Source organism: Lissotriton helveticus, chromosome 6 (assembly GCF_964261635.1).
Source record: "Lissotriton helveticus chromosome 6, aLisHel1.1, whole genome shotgun sequence".
NCBI lineage: Eukaryota > Metazoa > Chordata > Amphibia > Caudata > Salamandridae > Lissotriton > Lissotriton helveticus.
Genome location: NC_136067.1, coordinates 1,252,997,727 through 1,253,015,446, shown reverse-complemented (window position 1 = coordinate 1,253,015,446; position 17,720 = coordinate 1,252,997,727). Strand labels below are relative to the sequence as shown.

Genomic DNA, 17,720 nt, shown 5'->3' with positions numbered 1-17,720 from the left:
ATCCCTTCCCACACTGTCACTGCCCTTCACTTAATCGCACTCCTCTTCCCCTACGTCATGTTCTTCTCTCTATGTATCACTATCATTCCCTTTCTCCTGCTCCTATTCCCTCACTCCCCATCACTCTCTTTCCCTCACTCCATCCGTCAGTCCCCTTTCCTCATTCCCTTTTGCTGACTCCCATTCCTTTAGTCCCTCACTCCCCTTCAATCCCTTTCTCTCTCCCTCTCTTCTCTGTCTCACTCAGTCTAACCGCCTCACTCTCTCTCAGTCACTCGCTCTCCCTCTCTTTCTCTCTCACTCTCTCCCTCTCTCTCTCTCCCTCACCCTTCCTCTCTTTCCCTTTCTGTTTCCTTCACTCCTACTTTATCCCTCAGTCCCCTTTCATCTCTCCTAATCTCCTACTTTCTCTCTCATTCCCCGTTTGTCACCCTCAACCCCTTCTCTCACTGTTACTGCCTTTCACTCACCCTCAGTACTTTTCCCTCACCCCCTTCCCTTACTCCCCTTCCTTCACTCCTCTTTCCTCACTCCCTCACTTACCCCCCTTCGTTCACTCCCTCCCTCACTTTTTTATCCATGTTTCTCTCCCTGTCTCCCTCTATCTCACTCACTCTAACTGCCTCACTCCTTCTCAGTTCCTTGCGCTCCCTCTCTCTCCCTCTCTCCCTCTCTCTCCCTTTCCCTTAATCTCCTTTCCTTTCCTCTCTCTTTCTATCACTCCTCTTCTCTCCCTCACTCACTTTCCCTCTCTCTTAATTTTCTTCCTTCTCCCTCATTCACCTTCCCTCACCCTCATACCCCTTTCCTAACTGTCACTGCCCTTCACTCACCGTCATTCCCCTTCCCCTACTCCACTTCCTCCTATCTGTATCTCACATCCCTTCCCTTTCCCCCTCCCTTTCCCTCACTCCCCCTCGCTCTCCTTCCCTCACTCCATTCCTTGCTCCCCTTCCCTAACTCCCTCCTTCCCCTCACTCCCCTTCTGTCTCCTTCACTCCCATCCTCTCACTTTCCCTTACGCCCCTTTTCTCATCCTCATACCTCTTCCCTCATCGTCACTCCACTTCCCTTACCTTCACTCCCCTTACCCTGCTCTACTTCCCCATCTCTGTCCCTTACTCCCCTTCCCTGTCTCCATTCCTCGCTCCCCTTCTCTCACACCCCCTCCCTCACTCTCCTTTCCTTACTGCCATTCCCTTACTCTTTCACTCTCCTTACCTCACTCCCCTACCCTTAGTCCCCTTCTTTCAGTCATTCTTTCACTCCCCTTTCCTCACTCACCGTACTCCCCTTTCCTCACTCATTCCCTAAGTCCCTTCCTCCCTTTCACTCAGTCATTTCAGTCATTAATTTATACACTACGCATTCATTCAAAAAAAGTATGACACAGTATATAAGAAAATAGCTCTCTTGGAGAAGTGAAGTTAGTTCTTAGAAGAACTGTTTTTTTTGTCTTTTTTGTTTTAATTTTTTTTGGGTTTTTTTAAACAATTTTATATTTTTGGGGATTTTCTTAAACAAAAAAGAAAACAGGTAACCAAAAACTGCTCAACAGGAACAGGAACAAAAATAATAAAAGAAAAAAAATTAACGGCGGGAGCATCTGTGCTGCCTCTTCTTTGCCTCGATTAAATCTATGCTCTGCTCTCCGTAGCACAACATTTTGTTGCAATAGTTGCAACGTACATGTACATCTGCAAAATCCGGCCGGATATCTAGAGCAGTTGCAGATGGAGATGCTCCCGAAGATGAGGTGCTGAGGACAGCAGCTGGAGGATTGTCCCTCAGATCTTCAGTAGATGCCCGAGCATAATTGATGGGAAGAAGATTTTTTACATGCCGAATCATCGTAGCAATATTTTGCAAGTGACCTCTGCTGCATTTACTTTTTTTTGCCCCTCTGGATACGTGAAAAACTTCCAAATGAAAGACTCCATGGTTTTCTTTTTAGGTGGCTTTTCAGGAACAAACTCCACATCTGAATTAGAGGAAGACTGCTGTGGCTGCTGCTGTTCTGCCATTTTTAGAAGGTGAAAACCACAAGCAACTCCTTCTAGATGTTTCTCCCTGGAAAGTGAAACAGCTTGTGAAGGAAGTGGGTGGGGTTTTTGAAGATTTGGAAAAGAAACTACTATAACCAATCAAAAGTGTTGTTTTCAAGTCACATGACTTTACATGCGCGCAAGTGGCGCGCACGCATGCGCGCACGGTGTTCGCACGTCGCATATGAATGACGTTTTACCCAATTTTCGTAAATGCTTTTAAAGCTAATATACGGTTTTAAAAAGTCAAAAATACAATTTTTACAGTTATGTCACAGAATGTCTTGGGTTATTAGGTACATTACATTTACAGAAATGACTTTTTGTAATGAAAACATTTTCGCGGGGTGCGAACACCGTGCGCGCTTGCGTGCGAACACTGTGCGCGCATGCGTGTGAACATCGTGCATGCATGCGTGCAAACAGTGTGCGCGCACCTTAAAAACACCAACAAAAAAAAATAAGCCCAGAATTATTTTAACAAATCAAAAATTAGTACATAATAATACATTAATCAAAATTAAAATTTTAGTATTGTTAAAAATATAGAACATTTGTTTAATAGAATCAGAATCAGAATCAGAAAGTACTTTATTCGGTTAAAATCATTAACCATGAAAGTAACAACATGAACAATACACTATATAGAGCAGCTAACTTAAAACAGACATTATCATTATATTTCATTTACAGTAATAGTTTTCCTTAATTTCAAAACATGTTTAAAATAGCTTAAAAGTACCACAACAGTAAAAACAGTATCCATTCTCTAACATTCTAGGAAGGCTAAGCGACATTTGTTTAAATTCATGTCTTTAAGAAAGGGGATTAAAAATTTTCGGCGAGGGGTGATATAGAATTTACAAAAGAATAAAATGTGAATATCGGATTGGGACGAGGAATCATCACAGGGGCAGGTTGATAAATTTTGCGACCATAAGTTCATTTTTGGGAAGGACAGAAGTCTAAAAACAAGATTCAATATAAAGCGGGTTAAAAGAAATCGATCATGATTTGACATCGACTGTGTCAAATAGGGCTGTACTTTTACTCCAGTCAATATCAAATTATGCAAAGCAACTGTCTTTTTACTGGCTTCTGCTCTTCTTCTTTTATCCTTGAGGTGTTCCAGGCTCAGTTTTTTCAAAAATCTTCCGGGTATAGTTCCCAAAGATGATGGATCCTCATAATATTCGCAGTGTCCAATATCAAACATAAATTGCTTAATGTATGCTAGCCATTCGACAGTGGCCGTATTTTCCATGTTCAATATATCCTGTATCACAGCCCGATTAACTACACATTCATTAGTAGTCCATACCCTGTGCCACAAGAGAATGGGCTGTATTCTAAGTAAATCTGATACGTGGGGTTGACCCAGCTCCATATGGCAAATATAAGTTGGAGCACTCTGCGGTACAGATAAGACATCCCGCATGAATTTGTTTTCAGCAATTTGTAATGGGTCAATATTAGAAAAGCCCCAGAGTCCCGTACCATAGAGGGCTACGGATGTACATGTGGCGTTGTATATGGTCAAGATTTCTTTTATTGGTTTATTTCCCAACTTTTTCAAAAAAGTCTTAAGGGCCATTATAGTTGTTTGGAACAAAAGAGTTCTAGCCTTTATAGCACTTAACCATCCCCCCCGTTCATGAAACAAAATACCCAAATAGGGGAAAAACGAAATATTTTCCAAGGGAACGTTATTTAAAAACATACTTTTCAACTTTTTTCCAGATTTTGTACCGCAGTTCATGGAGTATGTTTTACCACAGTTAATTTTCAGGTCTAAGCTCAACATGAACTTTTCAGGGGATAATAACAGTTTCTGTAAGGCCAAGGGGGTTCGAGCCATTAGAACGGCATCGTCCGCGTACATGAGCGCAGGGATCGACCTCTTCCCCACTCTAGGCACGTCCCTGCACTCCTGCAGGAGACGATGTTCAAGTCCATTAATGTAAAGAAGAAATAGGAACGGGGCCAGAACACAGCCCTGGCGTACTCCGCGTCCCACTCCAAAACTTCTAGTACATTCTCCCCCACGGCCATATCGAACTGATGCTGTGGCACCTGAGTATAGATCTCTCAGGAAACGAATTATGGCATCATCGACGCCTAGCCCTTTCAAGATATCCCACAGTTTAGTATGCGATACACAATCGAATGCCGAAGACAAATCAACGAACATAAGATATAACCGTTCCCCTTTAACCATTGTATATTTTTGTTGGATAATCATTAAATTTAAACATTGTTCGACGGTACCCAAACCTTTCTGGAAACCGTACTGTAGGTCGCTCAATATTTCATTTTCCTCTGCCCAATTCTGGAGTCTTGCCAAAATTATTCTACCGAGAATTTTTACAGATGAATCAAGAAGGGAGATTGGCCTATAACATGCACAATTTTGTCTCTCACCCTTCTTGTAAATCGGCACAATTATCGAGGTAAACCAGGATGAATGCAAGCCATTAGCAAGAGCGGCATTAAAAAGCTGTACTAACATGGGACCCCAAATCTCTATGTTTGCTTTATATAAATCTGCAGGGATCCCGTCTGGGCCAGCAGCCTTGCCACCCTTCGTTGCCTTCAACCCGATTAAAACTTCCTCCAGGGATATCACCAACTTTTCCTCACCCATTGCACCGTTCACATATTTAAAAACATTTGTAGAGTAAGAAGCATCCTGCGAGCTATATAAAGTTGAAAAGTGTTCTACTCATTCCTCTTCGGTAATCGCCGTCTCTATAAGAGCCTTATGACTATCAAAGAGGAAAGGGGCGTTAACTGCCCTCCAAAAAGCGGATGCATCTTTAGACTGTGCAGCCTCGCAGAGTGCCTCAAGGGCCTCCTTTTTTATGGCATTTTTCCTACTTTTCAGGGCCTTGTTATAGATTTTCCTTAACCCTCTTATTACTAAGTGATCCCGGGGAGACCTATGGATAGCATGTTTCAAATCACTTAGTGCCCTGGTACAAGCGGTATCAAACCAGCTTTTAGTACGCCTAGTCTTATTTCTTAGCTCCACCCACAGACTTTTCTTAATTTCAAGAGCTATTTTATCAAAATGCTCTAAGATCTGATTGGAGCAAGACGTCTCCCCTAGGCAAATAGAGAAACTATCTGAACAGGTATTTAACAGCTTTGCAAGAAACATTTCTGGCATGACCTTGCCCCATTTTAGTGTATACCCATTTTGCCTTCCCAAAATCAAATCAGAGGCTATATATGGGGTGAGAGTATGTTCAGAATGTTCATAAAAAGGATTCTCAACCTCTAATGATAAGGGCAAATGATCACTTAGGGGTAACTCTAAAATCTCTAAACCATTGATCCTATGACTATAACTATTTGATACAAGAATAAAGTCAATAGTGGACATGGCTCCTCTGCCAATAAATGTAGGTTGAAAAGGAGTAGGGTTCTGAGCTATTTCATTTACAAAACCCAAGTCATACATAAATACTAGTTCATTAAGTAAATCCCCGATCAAGGAATGATCAAAGTGTGTTATGTTTATATCTTGTTCTAACATTAGGCCACAAATCCCCTGTTATTGTAAAAATTAATCAAAATTACAATAACTCCCTTTATGCGTATGGTTATTAATTGGTAATAATTTGAATTAGATTTAAAACATACTTTCTCGTATTTAAGCTTATTAGAAAGAAATGTTATTAGGCCTCCCTTCGCACGGCCATGTTGACCCCCCTCAGCTGAAGTGAAGAAGGTTCTGTACCCACTTAAATATACCGGTTCCGTGGTCCAAGTTTCTTGAAGGACCACGACATCCCGCTCATTTAGAATTATCTCCAAGGATGGATTATTTATCTTATTCTTTAAGCCTGCTACATTCCAGGATAGGAATGTACAGGAATTCCCTTTTTTGTTACTTACTTCCTCTTCTACCGTGGGGGTATCACAAGGTGTCTCCTTTCATGGGGGACTTACTCTTCCACTGTTATCCCCAGCCTCTACCTTCTGGGTGATGTCAGTATTAGAAGGAGGATCATCAACGTCACCAGAGTTTATATTTAGGGTCGATTCTGAAGATAGGATTATTTGGCATCCCTCCCCTAAGGTGGACTTTATAAGGTTCTTTTTAGGAACAGCCACCTCTTCTAGACTCCGAGTGTTGGTCCGATCGGCAAGCTTTTTATGTCAATCGACATAATCAAGGCCCGAAAATACATCGAATCTATTGTAGGTTGGTAGATTATAGGCTGGACGTGAAAAATCTCTATTCTCCCAGAAAAGGTTATTATTCCTATAATCTAATCCAGGCGTTGTTGGAAAAAATTGCCTCCGGTTAATACCAAACTGTCTCCCAGGTTGGGATAATGGAATCATACCATATCCAGGTTGGTTTGAGGAAAACCAATCTACAGGATGTCTTACTCTATCCCTATCTCCAGGGTTTTGTCCTGGGCAATACGGATAAAAATAACTAAGATAGTGAGTAGTGATAGAGTCGCTGCCTTTTGACTCATACCAGTCTCCTATATGGCGGACCGCTCTATGGTCTTTGAAATTTACAATGATAACATCCCCTTTCTTGTCTTTGGGTCTAGAACCCACCCAAACTGATCGCCTCACAGTCAGGATTTCTCCATTGATATGCGCTGGCAGGGGTCTGTTATTGTATAGCCAATGTGTTACTTTATTTCTTATAGCATGGTGATCTTCCCTAGCGTCCATAAGTAACTCGGGGACACCTGCCATGACTATTGTGTAAGGGGCAGCTTCAGGCGGTAGGTCAACAGTTCTCTGTTGGTACCGTTTTCTGTTATAAGAATTTACTGTACCATTCTCCTTAATGGCCTTAGATTGGGATATCAGTGGCCTTTCTTCGACCAACATTTTTTCCCCACCTTGGCCGCCTACTGTACTCACAGGTTTAATGTCAGGCTTCTTTTTTAACAGAGATACAGGTGGAACGCTTTTTGGTGTAGGGCCAGTCAATTTTATCCCTTCTTGGGCAAATTTTGTAGAGGGGACTAGGCAAGGTGATGCTAGTTTAGGAGCAGTCATCATTGGCACGGATAAACCACTAGATTTCATGAGGTTCACCCCCTGTACCAGATCAGCTAGTAGTTGCGTATTTTCCCTACTTTTTTATCTAGCTGATCAAGTCTGGTATTACACAAATTAATTCCCTCCATCAGTGGCTGAATTAGCCCTTTTAACACACTTTCTAATTTTACTAATAAACCAGTCTCACCCCAAGAACAAGAATCAGTTATTGTTGGAGGTAAAATTGGGAGGGATGGTAAGTTAGCCGCATCAGTCACTACTGGAGTCAAACTCCTCTTCTGTAGTTTAGCTTCCCTAGTCGTCATGGGACATCCCCCTCTTTTTTTAGTAAAATTAGTAGTAGTTTTCAATGGAGACATCTGGGTTAAATTAGTAAGTGAAGCAGGAGAAAATCTGGGGGAGTCTGATAGCCCTTCGTCAACATAGGTACTGCATAGACTCATGTGGTGTGGTTTCAAACTAACAGGAGTTGTTAAAATGGAGAACTCAGATGTGGAATAATCCGGTGCTCCAACTTTATTCTCCCTGTCTCCTAGGTTGGGTGACCTAATTTCTTCCACACTGCTATGTACATGCGATACCGATGGGGCTGACCCTATATTGTCCACACAAGTACTTTTACTTATCATATTAACCACTTGTGTGCTTTTTTAGGTACATGTACTTTGTGCGTTTGCTTCCCCCTTCTCTTTCGTATTTTTGCCTTTTTGAATATTCTTACAGGTGGGGTATGATTTTGTTTTTCCACGATATCTGGATAATCGGGAAGTTTTATAACATGGACCTGTGCTGTCGCAGTAACTACTTTACCACAGGGAATAGAAGGTTTTTTAGGCGAAGATATATCAATTAGGAGCGCCTCCTCCTGGGTCAGAGAAGGATTCCCCTGGCCAAGAGAGGCACGTCTATTAGAGTTAATCTGGGTAATGTTTTGAATTAAATAATTATCCATAGGCCCTTTATCTAATTTCTCCTTATACATATTACTATCTTAAAATTATACAGATTCTGAAACAATATTGCAAATAGGTAAAATGAATAATAATGTTAAAACAAAACAACACAGCTACAACCTCGCGGTGCCTGCCGCTTTGTGCATGTAAATGCAGGGGGGGTACCATAGGTACCCCCATGTGCACCCCCAACACCCTGGGGGCCCACAACGGGTCCTTAAACACAAAAGACCACATGCTTTTCCACGGCGGAAAAGCCGCTGTGGAAAAGCATGTTTCAGCCTGCATCCTAATATGGCTGGCGGTGTCTTACAGACACCGTCACCATATTTGCCTGCATACACTGCGGATCAGCGGCGGACGGACTTGCCGTCCGCCGCTGAACCCACTGCCATCCTAATGTGGCGGTGAGTGTTTCCAATGTCCGCGGCGATGAATCCGCATCCTCCAGGCCGGCCATGGCTTCTGCCGGCCCGGAGGATGCGGATTCACCGCCATCCTAATCGGCCCCTAAGTGTGAGTTACTATTCATATAAATAGATAAATTGGTGTTTGTATAAGTATGGAATGAGTAAATGTAAGTATAATCAATTGTTTGCATAATTCAGAAGGTTATCTGTATAAGTAAATTGAATGTGTGCTGGTGTGTAAGTTGAAATAGGCGTATAAGTATATTTGATAGTGTTCTGTTATTTGTTAACTGCATATAACTCTGAATCTATAGGTAAGTGATTAGCTGTGTGTATAGATGTATGAATCACTGAGTGGGTGTTTAGAAATTACTATTGGTGTGTCAATGGTTTGAAATATGGCACTTTCTACTTTACAGTGAGTGAAGAAATATTATACTAGTGTGTGATGAGGTGTATTTCATTGCCACATGGATGATGTCATCAGTGATGTCATAAGTGATGTCATTTGAGATGTCATCAGTGATGTCATCAGTGATGTCACTGACCATGTCATGAATGATGTAATATGTGACATCATCAGAAGTGGATTGCGGGCGCGCGAGTTATAGTGAGTACAACTAACTATAACGGGGGAATTTCAATGGTTTTGTATGAGTAAAATGTCCAGCTAACTATAACTGGTGTGAAACCTATGGTTTTTTCAGTGAATTTCTAAGGTTTTTTAAATGCTAATTCCTAACTATAACGTGTGTGAAACCTATGGTTTTTTCAGTGAATATATATATATATACCTCCATGAGTGCAGCTCAATTTTGTTCCTTAGGAGCACCATTGTTTACATGTTTTAGGCACGGTCCCGCCTAGAGCTGCACCGCCGACAAGAGCGCCACCATCCTGCCCGCCACCGGACCAAAAACCTGATGACTGCGTAAGCAAATAGGGCAGTGGGCTGCCACCAAGGACTGGACCTTGGCTCGGTCCCGATGCAACATGAAAGGCTGTTTGCTTGGGGATTCAGGAGGAGTGGAAGTACTAATATCGCCCATGGAAGGGTAAGGACCGAGAAAACCTCAACGCACCACAACTACCAGCATGCCCCATTTCCACCAATTGGAGTCCACTAGGGGGCACTATAACGTTTTCAATACTGCGAGCATATGTGGTGCGCATGAGGGTCCGGAGATGAACTGGCTGTCCTCTAAAGAAGGTCTGAGATAAACCGAAATATATTACGAAAGGAAAACGCCGAATAAACTAATTCCTCCACCCACCTCCATGAGGGCAGCTCAATTTTGCTCCGTAGGAGCACCATTGTTTACATACACATATATATACATTCTACCAGTTACCATAGAAACACTTCAGGGAACACCGAACTGAGCACACAGGTGAAAAGTTCATCATACATTGTTGCAAATCAAAACATCAAGTGTGCTTGACTTCTCAATATACCAGCTTATATTAAGTAATGTTCTTTTCTATCACTTTTTCTTAACCAATAAATGACAGGCTTTTAAAAAATAGAAAATTACACCCTACTTTTCTAACTAGTAACATTTCAAACAACCAATCACTTCTTGGCTTTTTTTCAAAACTCCACTTATCCACCATTTTAGAAAAAAAAAATCTTCAAACTACCCTTTCATTTACAGAGACCATCTGAGTGCATCAAGACCTCTCTTCAACATGCTTACAGTGTGGATTGTGGGACACAGCTATATTTTCTGGAGCGAAAGGTACGCACAACAGAAAGAAATTCACAAAGACCTAGGTTTACCAAATGTAGACATTAAATGGATTGGACAGAGAGGGTTAAAGTGGCATCAATTGACGCCATTGGTGAAATCCTTAATGCATCTCCAACACCCTCACCTCATAATTGTGCACTGTGGTGGCAATGACCTAGGCACTTTGACCGGGGTAGGTGTAGAAATGTTTATGAAGGACACCTTTACAGAACTGATGTCACTTTTCCCCGAAACTACCTTTGTCTTTTCTAATATATGTCAAGAGCAAAAATGGAACTGGTCCAATCAATTTTGTCCGCAGATTGAGAAAGCTAGGAAACATGTGAATAAATCTGTTTCTGCATTTCTCCGATACTATAGAATGGGGTCCATTTACCATAACAATCTGCGCTTCAATATGCATGGCATCTATAGGAGAGATGGTGTACATTTTACAAATGAGGGGAACAGAGTCTTCCTCTTGAAATTTAGACTCTGCATCGGCACTTACCTGTAGGTACTAAAATCTCCCACTAAACACAAGGGCTCTTTTTTGAGCCACCCAACATATAAGCACATACACTTCATAAATATCTAAAAATATTGTACTTTTTCTACCTTATGTACGCTTATGGAACATTTTACAGACTTTGCACCGTATGTCGTACGTGCGATCATGGTACGCGTACCGTAAATCTATAGTAAAAAAAAAATAGCGTATATTACTAATTTTTTATAATCCCCGGGGACCCCATCCCCCTGGGCTAAAAGATAATGTTGGGGACCGTGAGGGGAGCCCCAAAGCCCCCATGGTCCCCGTGGGCTCCCCACGCCCTTCGGGAGCCGGCATTGCTTTTTGTCAGAGAGAGTGTAGGAAGGTGGATGCCTGACTATGGTTACCCCAGATTCTTTTGCCTTGTGTTTAGCTGGTTATCGACTTAGTTGGCCTGGGCTCCTGCTAATCAGGGCTACAGGCTATCTTCTCTCTCTTAAAATGGACTCCATGTACCCTAGGTGCATAACTAATTTGGTACTGGACACCTTATCAGACCCTGTACAGTGCACTATAGGTGCCCAGGGCATAGGTGCATCCAAGGCCTACCAGGGGCTGCAGCATATCTTTTGCCACCCCTGGCTGGTACTTAAATCAACACAACTGGCTGTTCACACAGCTGGGGCAAGGTGGTGTACTCACCCGTTGCTTAGATATAGTATACCTATGTCTAAACCTATATCTGGACACATAGACACCTATAAGTCACTCCTATGGCAGGCCTTTCTAATACTGGAGGCAGAGCGCTTGGTTTTATGTGAGATGGTGCTCTAGCATAAGCTGAGCCTGTCTGCAGTGTTCGGAACCATTTCCTTACTGCTGTTCCAGTGATACTGCCATACCATATACTCTTAAGTGCATTATAATCCTCGCGGTTAATCCTAACTTTGGTTTGGCTTTATCAAAACATGTCGTGTTTGGTGTCATACACTTTGGAATACTACCCCCTCACCAGTTCTGGCAACGGGGGTAGCATTCCAGCCTTCTAGAGGGAGAAGACATGTTACTTTACTTAAAACGCGGTTAATCCTAACCAGAGCCTCAGCATCACAAAATGGATGCTGCTGCCCCGACACAAGTCTGACCTCCGGCTGCTGACCGAAACTTGGCAGGGGAAGGCCTGTACAAAGGGTTTCCTGTCGCAGGGAGGTGTTACACCACCCCAGACAGGAGATAGTGGATTGGAGCAGGGAGGGTTGAAAGAAACTAGACACTGCCTGGGGCACACAAGGTGTCCCTTGCAAAATCCAGTCAAACCGGTTCTGGGGCACTCCAGCCCCAGCTCTGGCGCAAAACTGGACAAAGGGAAAGGGGTGTAACCACCCCCTTCCTGGGTCCCACCCATAGGAGGGACCTAGCAGGTAATCCAGCCCCTTGATTTGGAATAAAGGTAGGAGCTGTGCAGATGCACGTCAGATTATCCTGACTGAAACTTATGAAACGAAACTCTGGACCCTTCGACATCCCACTCGACGTGGAAGACTGAAGAATCTCCCTTGTGGTCAAGGAGTGACCACCCTGTGCAAACAGGTACCACCCAGCACCTCAACGTTTGTTTTGTTGCAGTTCCCGCCGGAACTCGAGCAACAGAGATCGACAAGACCCAGCGTGCCTGCCTTCTAACAGCCCGATCCACAGTCCCTGCAGAGCTGAGACCCGTGGAGGTGGCCTGAAGCATGGGGCCGGCCATCTTGGAAAAACTACGCAGCGCTGACTGTGCAGCATCCAAGGCTCCCTCAAAGCTGTGCATTGGAGTTTGAGAAGCTCCAGCCCCGAGCAGCTTTTGCACCGAAGCTCACCCCTCCACACTCATCGAGTGCTACGTGGGGCCATTTGCATTTTCCTGCTCGACGCGTTGGTCTGGTCGCTTGCCCGTTGGCTAGTGGCCCCAGTACCGACGAACCTTTGAATTTGCTCTGCTAGTCTGGTTTTTCCAAACTGGCCCCCGCTCCCCTGAAAAGGAGCACCCGCTCAGACCTTGCTGGTCCGAGTAAGAAGCGATCTTCGAATCTTGCGTGGGATGCCTTTGCCAAGGCCTGTTGACTCCGATCTGGAAGCCGACACCGCTGACAGCGAGAGCCTTCGTGGGACAGCTCGTGATTCACTCCAGGACAACCTCGGTGCCCCAGAGATCACGTGGCAGCGGAGACAAGCTTCACGACAACCACCTGATTGCGCCCGACATTGCCTAGTTCCTTCCTGGTTCCTTCCTGGTCACTGGCTAGTGACCCAGACTCTGTCCCCTCTGCTTTCAGGTACTCTACATCTTCGATCCACCCTTGGATCACACCGGACACTTCGCTTCTGGACGCCTGTAGCATCTTCATCTCCAGGCACCATAGAACTGCGTGACGAAACCCGACACATCTTTTCACCTGTGCACCTGCTTCCTGTGGGTGAGGTAACTCTTGAACGCCGGTGCTCCTGTAGTGGTTTACACCTTTAGTGTCTAAGTCTAAAGTTTTGTCCTTCTAGTCCAGTCGGAAGACCCTTAAAACTGTAACTCGATAACTTTTACGCACCATTGACTTTGCATTGGTGCATGCGTGTGCTTTTAGCGCTGCACCCGAATCCCGCGGGCTACTCCCGTCCTAACTGCTGTTAGTCCAGTGTAGTCCCAGCGATTCCCAAGGCCCTAGGCCTTACCACTGATCGATTAGTGATACTTATACCAATTTTTTGATATATGGTTTGAGTGGCCACCGGCCTCATCCATAATTGTGCAACTTTCATATGTTATATTGTGCTTTTGTTTAAACGCTTGTGCTTCTTTACTCATAAAGAGTATTGGGGATTATTCTGAGAATAAATACATATATTTTTATAATATATAACTTGTGTGGTGTCCTTTCATTTGATATTACAGGATTGCATATGGTAAAACAGCTGGCTTCACATGTCCTCTTGAGTTAAGCCTTTAGGCTGCTTAGTCCATGCTACCTCTAGGATAGCTTGTCTTTAAGGTTGATTTACAACCACCACGATAAGGGATTGTTTGGACTGATATAAGGTGCCCCCAGAATTGGAGACATCATACATCAGGCCAACTTCTCACAGAGAGCAGCTAACATGCTGCTCTCTCTGACGAAAAGCAGTTTGTTAATGTAGGGTGGGAGCCGCGAGACTCCCGCCCTACCATAACAAACAGCAGTGTCCCGGGGTAGGCACCCCGGGACACTGCAGGAGCCGGCCCTGGGGAGGTGGCGGTCCTCAGGGCCACACAATGCTCCAGGAGGGGGGCCGTGCGGCCCCCTTCCAACATAGAAAAGCCCGGGGGTGGTGGTCTCCGGGGCTGGGGGGGTCCATCACGGACTCCCCTATTTTGCATATAAGTGCCCCGGGGAGGTGGCGGTCCCTGGGGCATGTGGGGGGCGTTTTTAGCCCCCCCTATTGGTTTCTTTTAATAATAATAAAAAATCCCCGGGGGTGGTGGTCCCCGGGGCTGCGGGGGGGCTCTATGCCCCCCCGCAATAACAATTACTTTGCCCCGGGTGGTGGCGGTCCCCGGGGCAGTGTGGGGGGATTGTGACCCCCCATACTTTTTTTATCATTTTGCCCCCGGGATTTGGTCCCCCCCGGGGGCTAATTTTTAAAACAGCAGACCGGGGGTTTTTGGGGGGGTTTTTGCGGCATTAGCGTACTTACGCGGACCCCGCGATTTAAAAAAGAAACGTTTGGGGGGCCTTGGGGGTCCATGTGTAACCCCCTGAGGAGGCCTAGGGGGTCAGGGTGTATCTACCGTACCCCCTTTATGTGTTTTGCGCATTTGTATTCTGCTTTCTTGTGCCTCGGTTCTACCGAGACACAAAATAGCTGCCAACACTTCCTAGTTTGGAGTGTTGACAGACAGTTGACATCCAATCAGCATGCAGCTCGTGCTCGGGAAGGTACGCGGACTATAAGCGTACAGTACAGATTACAGTACAGAGTACGGTAAGCTCCTCTAGATATACTTATGATTTTACTTATGATTTTCTCAGGAACTACTGAACAAATTTACATCATTCAACAAAAAGGGTCATCTGCGAATCGAACTCTACCTTTTTGCCAAATTTGGTGTAATTCTGTTCAGCCGTTCGGGCTGTAGCCCTGCCTAAAGGTCCTACGGAAAATTGCATGGGGAAAACACGTTTTGGGACCCCCCTTTTTTCTCGGCCCCCGCTTCTTAAATCACCCTGAGGACCGGAGCGGAGCGCCCCATCTTCTTTGAGAAGTTCGTGAAGATTCCTCAACCGGTGCCAAAGTTATTCCAAATAGAATGTTGCGGATTTCCTATGGAAACTAGGTCCCAACTATAGCTTATATATATATATATTACCTACTGGCGGTCGCCAGTAGGTATATATAGTTAGGATTTTTTCTCTATGGGTTTTTTGAAAATTCTATGTCTAATAACTTTGGCGTTTGTGGACGGAATTGGCTGAAATTTTCAGGAAAATGGCACATTTTGTTTCTGAGCAGCCCCTGAAAATTGGGGGGGGTTTCGTCCAGGGGGGGTCGAGAAAAAAGGGGGGTCCCAAAACGTGTTTTTAACATTGAGTTTTCCATAGGGCGGTTGGCCTCACTTTTAGCCCGAACGGCTGAATGGATTTGCACGAAACTTGGCAAAATTGTAGGGACTGGTAGCCCGATGTGCCTTTTGTAGGTCTCAATATATGTGCTCCAGTGGATTTTGAGAAATTAACGTTTAAAAAAAGATATATATCTGTAACAGCGGACTGGGCAGCGGCCCAGGACGCGTACTTTTCGCGCAACGGAGCTTTGTGAAGCGAAGCTGATTGGTTCTCCGGCGTCTGTCAACATTCCAAACAGTCCGTAGCGGCCGCCATCTTGTCTCTCGGTAGGATCGAGAGACAAGAGGAGGTCAAAACAAAGGGGGAAATAACTATAAGGGGGCATAGTAGATCCTCGCTGACCCCCTAGGTTTGATGTGGAGGTTTTAAAAGGGCCCCGCGGGGCAAAAAAAAATAATAATAATAATAATCGAACGGCTGAATGGATTTGCACGAAACTTGGCAAAATTGTAGGGACTGGTAGCCCGATGTGCCTTTGCTAGGTCTCAATATATGTGCTTCAGTGGATTTTGAGAAATTAACGTTCAAAAAAAGATTTATATCTGTAACAGCGCACCGCTTCGCGTACTTTTCGCGTTACGGAGCTTTGCGAAGCGAAGCTGATTGGCTCTCCGGTGTCTGTAAACATTCCAAACAGTACGTAGCGGCCGCCATCTTGTCTCTCGGTAGGATCGAGAGACAAGAGGAGGCCAAAGCGAAGGGGCAAATGACCATAAGGGGGCATAGTAGATCCTCGCTGACCCCCTAGGTTTGATGTGGAGGTTTTAAAAGGGCCCCGCGGGGCAAAAAAAAAAATAATAATAATAATCGAACGGCTGATGACCATAAGGGGGCATAGTAGATCCTCGCTGACCCCCTAGGTTTGATGTGGAGGTTTTAAAAGGGCCCCGCGGGGCAAAAAAAAATAATAATAATAATAATCGAACGGCTGAATGGATTTGCACGAAACTTGGTAAAATATTAGGGACTGGTAGCCCGATGTGCCTTTGCTATGTCTCAATATATGTGCTTCAGTGCATTTTGAGAAATTAACGTTCAAAAACAAGATATATATCTGTAACAGCGCTCCGCTTCGCGGAGATAAAATTATATGTGTATTACCTAGCTGTTGCTAACACCAGTTAGCGACGGCTAGTAGGAGATAGCGACCATCTTGGGTCCCACTTTGCATGTGAGTGATATTTATCACTAATGACATGCAAAGTGGGCATGCCAAGATGTTAGCGACTGGAAACAGTCGCTAACATCGCTATCTCCTATTATCAACTTTTGGAAATATTCGAGATAAGCGCGAATATCTCCAAAAAGTAACAGCTGCCCTGAGCAGTTCTTAGCCATGTTATCCAATGGGAGGTGGATAACATGGCTAAGAGCATTAGCTCGGTAATGCATGAATATCGCGGAGTTTTCAGCGACATTAATGCATTGCGCTCGTTTTTTATCGTATTTGCGATAAACCTTGATAATAGCAAGGTTTATCTGCGATAATTTCTGACGGTAAAAAAATCTTTGCAATGCATCGTTAGGGATAAATATCGCTTAACTTTGGTAATATGCCCCAACGTCTGTTAACGTTCGATTCGAAGGAAATCAGGAATTGTTGAAAAACATTGTGTGCGCCATCTTGTCTTTTTTCAAATGCCACACTTTTGTCGTGCACGGCAGCCATTTTAGATGCCTTGACCAGATCCACTCTGTGAACGCTGTCGATCCTTACCATGGCTCCCCACCCTCGCAAGCATCTCCCCCAGGCAGTGGTCACCCCCGCTCTCTGTTTTATGCATGGGTAATAAACCTCCCCCCATCTGCGCTGTTCTTCCCTGAGAATCACACCCTGTGCCCGCCCGACACCTCCCTTTCGCCCTATTCACTACCGCACCCTCTGACACTCCTTTTCCTCTGTGTCCGATTGTCCAGGCCGGTCCTAGGCTATCAGCTAGCCCTGCAGATGTAGTTTATGGCCACAGCTGTAAAGAATCACCCGTCTTCAAAGGAGTTATAGTAGATCAAGGCCCACACTCGATGAGATCCGTCACAGCAGAAGCGTTGCTATTATCTGAAAACCATCCTGTATTGTGATTGGGGAGGGGACCGAGCGTGAAGCGGAAGATTCCAGGGATGACTCTTTGTACATCAAAGTTTTTACAATTATGTGTCACATTAAAAATATATAGCACTCCGACAAAGTAGTAAGATTATAAAACTTTAATAATTTATAAATATATACAAGAAAACAAAAATAGTAATAACATATAAACATTTTTAGAGAAAAACAACGAAGTAGCGGTCGGCTGTGCGAATAGTCCCAACGCAGCACAACGTCCAGATTTCCGGCGTGGGGCGTCGCGGGGGGTGGGTGATCAGTAGCAAACTGTTGTGCGAATAGTTCCAAGGCAGCAGAACGCGCCGAAATCTAGA

General features: G+C 44.5%; 1 protein-coding gene across 1 annotated transcript in view; it reads left to right on the top strand.

Moving 5' to 3' along the window:
• The window catches only part of LOC144763399 (visual pigment-like receptor peropsin), an 874,070-nt gene that overhangs the window by 702,388 nt on the left and 153,962 nt on the right, over positions 1-17,720 (top strand). The gene's annotated exons all lie outside the window — the stretch shown is intronic.